Source organism: Pyxicephalus adspersus, chromosome 7 (genome assembly GCF_032062135.1).
Source record: "Pyxicephalus adspersus chromosome 7, UCB_Pads_2.0, whole genome shotgun sequence".
NCBI classification, from domain to species: Eukaryota; Metazoa; Chordata; class Amphibia; order Anura; family Pyxicephalidae; genus Pyxicephalus; species Pyxicephalus adspersus.
In genome coordinates this window covers 4,383,352-4,391,444 of record NC_092864.1, presented here as the reverse complement: position 1 = coordinate 4,391,444, position 8,093 = coordinate 4,383,352, and the positions used below count along the sequence as shown (strand labels likewise).

Here is an 8,093-nt window from a genome sequence, read left to right as displayed (position 1 = left end):
TGTGTTTCAAACATTTTTTATATTCATGATATCTACTAGAACCCTTGCTCGGACATATTTCTGTAAGTTACAGGTCTACAATTTAAAAAAAAAATTCATGCAAAACTGTACCGCTTTTGGTACAGAAATCAAGAGATCAGTGTAACGCCCAGGTGGTTAATTAAATCACAAAAACTTGAAATTGACAACAGGTTGATTGCACGAAAAGCTAGCTATCAATCCTAGAGTAGAGGCAGGTGCCTAGTGTCCAGTAGATGTTTTAGGGGCCCAACTACAACCTTTATACTCCTGCAGTAAAGCACATAAATAGTGCAATTTTAAAAAAACTTTAAGGTACCAACTCCTCCACGTGGGACACTGAATATCATGTGGGGCTTCAGTGGCACTTATGCAGCTAGGACATTTTTCTACCTTGTGGATTCTAACTTTGGACTAATGGGTCTGATAGTAAAGTAGTGTTATACTGAGACTAAGTTTTGTGACACAACATAACTGCTTGACAGCGGAATTGATGTCCCTCATATGAGATGTGTGACATAAATGGAGAAGGCTGGAATAGAGAAATATGGTTTTATATTTTGGGTAAATGTGTTTTTGCCATTCCAGTGGAGTTGTATTTAACTACTCCCCCGTCTCTTGAAAAAGCAGCTTTTGTAGCTGGGAAACGCGTCGGGAAAAATAAAATTCTGGGTCTATGATTACGTGATAATGATAAATGCAATCCAGAGCCTTGGTAATGTTTCTAATTACTTTGTGTCTACACTTGTATTGTTTGTATGTTATATATGGCAATCTGATGAAAGTGATTTGTGTATTATTGTTATTATATATTTAGTTTTTATTAATTGTAAATAAAGAATTTGTACTTTTTTAATTCTAATTTTTTTGTATAAGGTTAATCATAATGTATAAGAAATACAACCTTGTTACGCTGGGCACACAAAAACAAAAAGAATAACACTTTGCATTTCCTTACCTGCCATGGGAAAAGAGAAATATCAATAATTTACAGGTGAGAAGAAGCTGTATACCTGCAGAAAGTCAGACATGTTGTAGTTTTATTTATTATTATTATTATCATTATAAAAAACCTGCTATAAACATAATATACAATAAAATTTTTTGTAACTACCTAATGAAACTGGGGACTGATGAGACCTGCTGGGGATAAAAAAGGAATTCTGCACAGTGGAGGCATGAGCACCAGTGAAAAAACAATGAGAAAAGTTCTAATGTTTTACCCAAAATTTGAAAGCAATGAACTTTAAAATGTAGGGAAACATGCAAAAAAAGTTTTCTACTCCTCCAGCTTACAGTGTCTGGATTTAACCTACCCTCTGCAGGGCTGGCAGCAGGCAGAATGGTCAGTAACAATCCGAGGTCAGGGCAGGCAGAGTTCAAGCAGAGTCAACTTCAGACCAAGTCACTATGGAGATGACAAAAGCAGGTAAACTTAACCAACACAATGACGCACCCAAGCACACTGAGTTCACAGAGGCTTATAGCGGGCAATGGTGTACAGGACAGGCTCTCCTTAAATGGCCACAGTGACCAATGGCCTTGCGCCACCTGGTGCCGTCTGATAGGAGACTAACTGAATCGGCCGCAGGGAATTCAAACTAACTGTGTCCCGCCCCGGGGCGAGGCAGCCGAGTTCCACGCCCTCGGGGGGAACAAGAGGGACGCATAGTAACACGCGCACCTCTTCCCACAGCACCCCTAGGACATGCACTACTTTGCACATGCAAAGGAGTGCTGAGAGCAGGATAAGCCGTAACCACACCTGAAGGGATGCAGGGGATGCCTCCTGGCTGAACAGTAGTTTGGCCAGGATGGATCCCTCCGCCTGCAGAGAGACAAGCTGCGAGTAGAGCAGCAGCCTCGGCCATGCTGCGTGCTACAGCGGCGTCTCCCTCTGTGCCTGGGATCCCCAGGCTCGCAGGACGGGTAAGTTCTGGCATTCTACCCTTCTATGGCTAGATGATGGAATCCTGTTGTGCGTCATTGTCTGGTTTGGACCCAATGTTACATTGGTGTGATTTAGGCATTGAGGTATACAGGAAACCAACTCACATGGACCAGTATCTGCTTTTTAACTCCCACCAACAGAATATAAACCGGGGGTTATTAGAATTTAGCAATATTGGGATGATAACACCAAAAACAGAGCCTAAAGACAGAGAACACCCTAACAGCAGAATAGTTTCAAGTCTTGTGGCTACCCAGAAGAGGTTTTGGTTAAAACATCTACAAAGACAAACAAACAACAACAGTAACTCCCATATAGCATGGTAAAAAGCGAAAAACTTTTCTAGCCTTGATTTTTTTTGGGATGTCCAAATAAAAGGTAAATGGCCAAAATTCCTGGTGTCTGCTGACAGTTTGTAAAGAATTTTTTCACTTTTTACCATGCTAACTGGGAGTTATTGTTCGCAGCATCATACAAAATATTATTTTCCGAGCATACCTTACAGTCTTCCATTTAAAGAAAAACATCTCCCTCCCCCCTCCTTGTCTTCAACCTACCGGTCTTTTCAAATAGGATCAAGTGATCATCTACCAAAAATAAATCCCCTGAGGAAGCCAATTGGCGAAATGTGTCTGGATCAGAGACGCCGGTACCATATGTGAAAGAGATTGAACTAGCTAATCAACACTCGGGCTCCCGACACCATTGTTTACAAAATATTATAATTTTCTGTTTTTTTTATATTTTATCTACCTGGAGTAAATATGATTTAAATTGCATGCCAAAAAGGCCCCTCTTTTCTTATTTTTTCATTGAATATAAATATTTCATTTATTGGGGCTGGCTTAAAACTAAAATAACTTATCAGAGAAGAGTTAGCCCTTTTTCCTTTCTTTCCACGTGTAATTTAAAAGTTTACCACCAATGCCGACTTCCTGACACCAAGGTTGGGATTTTGCAAACAGGCTGGTTCAACCAATTTCACACTTTCAGATCTTGAACAATCTGCAATGTCACATTTCATGGAGATTGGATGAAGGTGTTTGTGTGGGTAGAAATGTTGGGGATTTCCTACAATTTTGTAACTAAAAATGCAGCTTGGAAGGTTGTAGTACAGTACAAATGCAAGTACCGTCTACTAGTGTTCTAGTGTTGGTGGATTTGTCTTGATAAGTGAGTTAGAAAGTCTGAGACTGATAATCCCCAAAATCCTTGTCATCATTTACCTAAAAGACCGGAATTATGCTGCAGTTGTAACTTGCCTTCTTTCTATAAACTGCAATCATCCATCAAAACTTTACTTACCCTTCTGTAGTCAGAACAAACGACTGCTCTGTAGATGAATACGGCAGAAATGAAAGTGAAATTAAAGGTAACTTGGTTGTTGAAATAGGTGTGAACTGTCGGTGCTAGCAAGGATGGACACAATGTCAGTGTTGTTGCGCAACTCAGGTAGTGAGATTACTGAACAGAAACAGGAAACGGTTACACACTTTCTATTAACCCATGTGTCACCTGTGTGTTCTTAAAGCCTATATTTGTCAAAACATAATAATAATGAATACATTTGTGTTTTAAATACCAATACAGAATACCTGCAGATCTGCCAGAAATGTGCTAAGTTCTGTTGTGAGTTGACAATGTGCATCATTTTTATGTACTTAATGTCAGCTCGCTCTCTAGATTTTGTTACAAGATACAATCAATTATTTATTGATACAACAACTGCCATTCTTTGATTTCCACAACCAGGAGCGGATATTAGGAGGTGCACAAGGGACCTGGACCCCTGGACCACCGGGGCTCCCTCCGCCAACTCTGATCTTTTGTTTACACAATTTTTTTCTTGTTTTAGATGTATAATAAATTATGCTTTTATGATTATGTGATGTTTATAAGTTTGAATTATGTAGATTAGGTGCCTTTAATATCCACTTATAAATTTATTCTACATTGGTCACAGTGCTGGAAACTAGGACTTCCAACCTTTAGATTATGGTATAATCCAAAATTTCTCAGCCTTTTGAGCATGGGGTAACCCCTGAAAAAAATTTCATGGAACCCCTTCTATAATTATATATCCACAGCCCACAGTACAATAATGTGGTGGTCAGTGGGAAGAATTCCTCTTACATTGCTAGCCAGAAGGTCACCCTTAAAGGTAGCCAAAAAGATAATTGGTGTAATTTAAACTGACTTGAGAGGTGCTAATTGCTCATTGCTTGAAAAAACTCAAGCAAACTCTGGAGCAGGGGCGGACATGTTGTGGTGCAACAAGGGCCCGTCAACCATCAAAGCTCCTTGCCTGCAAGCCCTCCCTCAGTTAACTTCCAATGATGTGGACTTTACACTTAGGGCGCATGCTGCGAGCTGTCAACTGAGGACGGGCTTCCAGGAAAGGACCTTGTGAGTTGCTGCAGTGCCCCCTGCTGGCTGAGCTCTGCACATGCAAAAAGAAAAAAGGGGAGAAATGGGAGGGGAAAGAGACAAAAATATAGATTGGGGATGAGGGGTTTGTTGGGGGGGGTCACAATTCATTTTTGCATAGGAGCCCCTGTTGTCTGTGTCTGCTATTGCTTGGGAGGAACCCCAAGCAATTTCTGGAGGAGCCTTAGATGGGTAACCCTGATATAATCTATAATGAGTTGTTCCTATGTGATGGCAAAGCAGAGTGACCTCCAATCACATTGCTTGTCCCTATGCAGTGGTATAGCTGAACAATAATCCAATTGTTACACTGATGCAAAGAAATATTTGTTTTCATTTCGTAGAAGCTGATCAAATACTCAATCTCCTATACTGATAAGGGCCATTAGAAAAAAACATTGATCGTTGTTAAAGCCTAATTAAAAATTGTAATTGAAATGAGCTAAATACATTCCAGATGCATTAAGACAGGGGTGTCAAACTCAAATACACAGTGGGCCAAAGTCACGGGCCAACCTTGAAATTTATTGGAAAAATTGAGGAAGGTTTTCCTTCTCATAAAACCTTTTCATATGGAAACAAAGAGGTTTTGCTTCACATTTACAAGCCTATAATAGAGAAAGAGACCTAAGATTATTTTTACTTTTTATTTAGGAAACAATCTTATGCCTCTTTCTCTATTTGTAGCCTTCAATGGTAACCTTTATGGACACGCTAACAATAATATTAACAAATTTCTTCTATGAAAATCCAACCATTCAAGTCCATGCCTTGGAGTAGTAAGGAAAAATAGATAAAGGAAACATTTTATTCAAGGTCCAAGCCAGATACCTGGCACCTCTTCTTGGATGCTAGTTTATCAATGTTTGGGGTCAGGCTCTGAGCTGAGAAAATCCTCAGGATTGAGTGAAGGTGTTCATCAGTAAGACGCCTCCTGTGCAGGGTTTTGTTCATCTTCATCTTGGAGAATAGTTGCTCACACAGATATGTGCTGCCGAACATAGAGAGCAGTTGAGCAGCTTGGGTACGGAGCTGGGGCATTGTGTCAGGGATGTAACGTGGAAATTGTGCAGCGCCCACAGCGTCATACACTTGGATAACAGCCTCAGACGCCGCTATATGACACAAGGCCAGGGGTCCCCAAGAAGCCCCTGTAACTCCAAAAGCCTCCTTGCACCTCCCACGAGTAGCTGAGGGGGAGTGTTGGAAATGCCAGAGGCGGCCAATGTGGGGCTAAATCTTATGAGTGGCATGCCGCTGGAACTCCCTCTTCACTGAAATTTTGCCGCTACTACAATTTCCAGCATATATAAAACAGTCCAGTCGGGGGCCACTTGTAGGCAGAGAGCCCGCTGGTCTATAGATACAAGTGATGCCAGGAATTGTATTAGCGGCACTATTTTAATGCAGTGGCTGCAATTCATATATAGGATTCCTTTTGGGGGCCAAAAAAAGGTATTTGCGGGCCAAATTTGGCACGCGGGCCAGAGTTTGCCACCCCTGCATTTAAACAATAAGAGTGCAGAGTGTTTAATTTTTTCTCCCTTTAGAAATCAATCTGCAGTGTGATGGTTTTCTACTGAAAGTCACCATACATGTTTTGTTTGGCACCTGGAACGTCCTAAACTGATTTAAACTTAGGGGATATTTTTGGATCAAATGCACCATGATTGGTAATTCTGACGTTAATGAGCCCTTAGTACATGTTTTATTATTCGTGCGTGGTTCACATTTACACCTTGCAGCTTATTGTAAAAAAGAAGATGAACATGAGTAGCCTAGTTTCTCTCTAACAGGTCTTTGTGTTTGCTATGCAAACTTTACAACTTGATGGGACACACAAGCATGCAAATATTACTGGGATTCATGCAGTGTGCTTCAGCTAGAAATAGGGAATCATAGAGAGTGGTTCAACCAGTCATATATTATGCAGTGTGAGTATGCTTGGGACACAGTTCTTCCACTAGCAAAGCACTCCATTTCTTATCTCCCCTCCTATTGTGAGCTATATAACCTACCACTTAGATTGTAAGCTTTTCTGGGCAGGGTCCTCTCCTCCTCCTGTGTCAATATTTGTATCTGTTTGTCATTTGCAACCCCTATTTAATGTACAGGGCTGTGTAATATGTTGGCACTATATAAATTCTGTTTATTATTATTAATAATTTCTTAATTTTCTTAAGCTCATTTTAAATATTGCATTATACTGCATATCTGTAAAAGGACCCACCTAAACTATGTAATCAGTGTATATCCAATCAAGCCTTAAGCTGCGTACACACTTGCAATTTTTGTCGTTGGAAAGGATCTTTCACCGTCCGGACGATGGACGACACCGACTGTATACACGGCAGATTTTCGCCCGATAATTGGTCGATGCTGATTATCGGGCGATAAAAATCTGCCGTGTGTACGTAGCTTTACAGAGACACATACATCTATGTACACACAATCTACAGGGCACAACAGGCTGGAATGTGTAGAATATATGTGGTGGAGAGAAATATCGAACCTGGGTGATTGTGCCCAGGTTCAATGAATATTCTTTGAATTTTGCAGAACCCAGTGTTCTCAGTGAATCCCATTCAAAGTAACGTTGTGAATGGTGTCAGCATGTCTATGTCATGTCTGCATATGTTTATGATCAATTGCAACTTTGTGTATGTTTATTTGTAATGTGCAGAGTGTGTTTATATATGTAATTGAGTGATGTGTGTATGTTTGTGTGCAATGTGCAGATAGTGTGTTTGCAGGTTATGCGTAAAAAGTAGACTAAGAAATATTTTAGTAAAAGGGGCGCTAAGGACAAGACTGGGAATTACATGTCCTATGTCTAACTGCGCACTCGCACAACAGATATGTCTTAAAGTGAACCTATCACCAACTTTATATTATAAAGGTAAGGGTGGCTGACTGGGACACTTCTGGCAGGGAAGGATCCATTGAACATCCTTTATAGAGGAAAAATTACATCTTTCCCAGGCAGACTCTGATCTCAATTGGTTTTGGGTTCTGCTTTTTGGGGTTGCTGCCATCTTTCTGTTAGTGCTCACTGCCCATCTGTGTTCCTTTCCTGTATCACCCTGCTTTGGGGTTTGGAAAGTGATACTTGAACTTTGCTTTGATTTGGTATCATTATATTTACTAGTCTCTCAATAAGCCTCATCCTGAAGAAGCAGTGCTACACCGCGAAACGCGTCGATGTTATCCTGGCGACTTGTTACTAGTGTTCCAACTATGTTATATATTTGATATTCTTACAAAATCTTTCTGCGAGTCTGTAAACTGTTATATAGGATCGCAGTGCCGTGTTTTGTAAGATACTGCACAACAATTTTTTCTACTTTGCTTTTAACAAGATGTATCAATAAAAATGTTTGAATACCCTTTTTTATATATGACTTTTATATATGACATATAAAGTCCCATCTTTCTGCACATATTCATTTTGTCTACAATTGGGATGTGGCATATTGTTTTTTGATGCAATGTATTTAGTGATCACTGGCCAATGAACTTTTTAAGTTTACTTAAGGATGGCTAACCATTTTTTTTTTTTAATTCTTTTGTGCTTAGTTTGAAGGGAAGGAACCCCCCCCCCCCCCATAACTTTTTTCCAGTGGTAAAGACTGAATGGGACACCAGCAGCCTTCTGGGATACCAATGTCATCTCTACCAGGAGGCTGCGGTTGCTTTT

The 8,093-nt window shown here is 40.2% G+C and overlaps 1 long non-coding RNA gene across 1 annotated transcript in view; it reads right to left on the bottom strand.

Moving 5' to 3' along the window:
- The window catches only part of LOC140334892 (uncharacterized), a 4,383-nt gene extending 2,875 nt beyond the window's left edge, over positions 1-1,508 (bottom strand). Inside the window, exons 1-2 of the long non-coding RNA XR_011921639.1 lie at positions 1,335-1,508; positions 977-1,031 (exon numbers count right to left, since the gene is read on the bottom strand). This is a non-coding gene — a long non-coding RNA (uncharacterized lncRNA). The remainder of the gene's footprint in view (positions 1-976; positions 1,032-1,334) is intronic.
- Between the last annotated feature and the right edge of the window lie 6,585 nt (positions 1,509-8,093).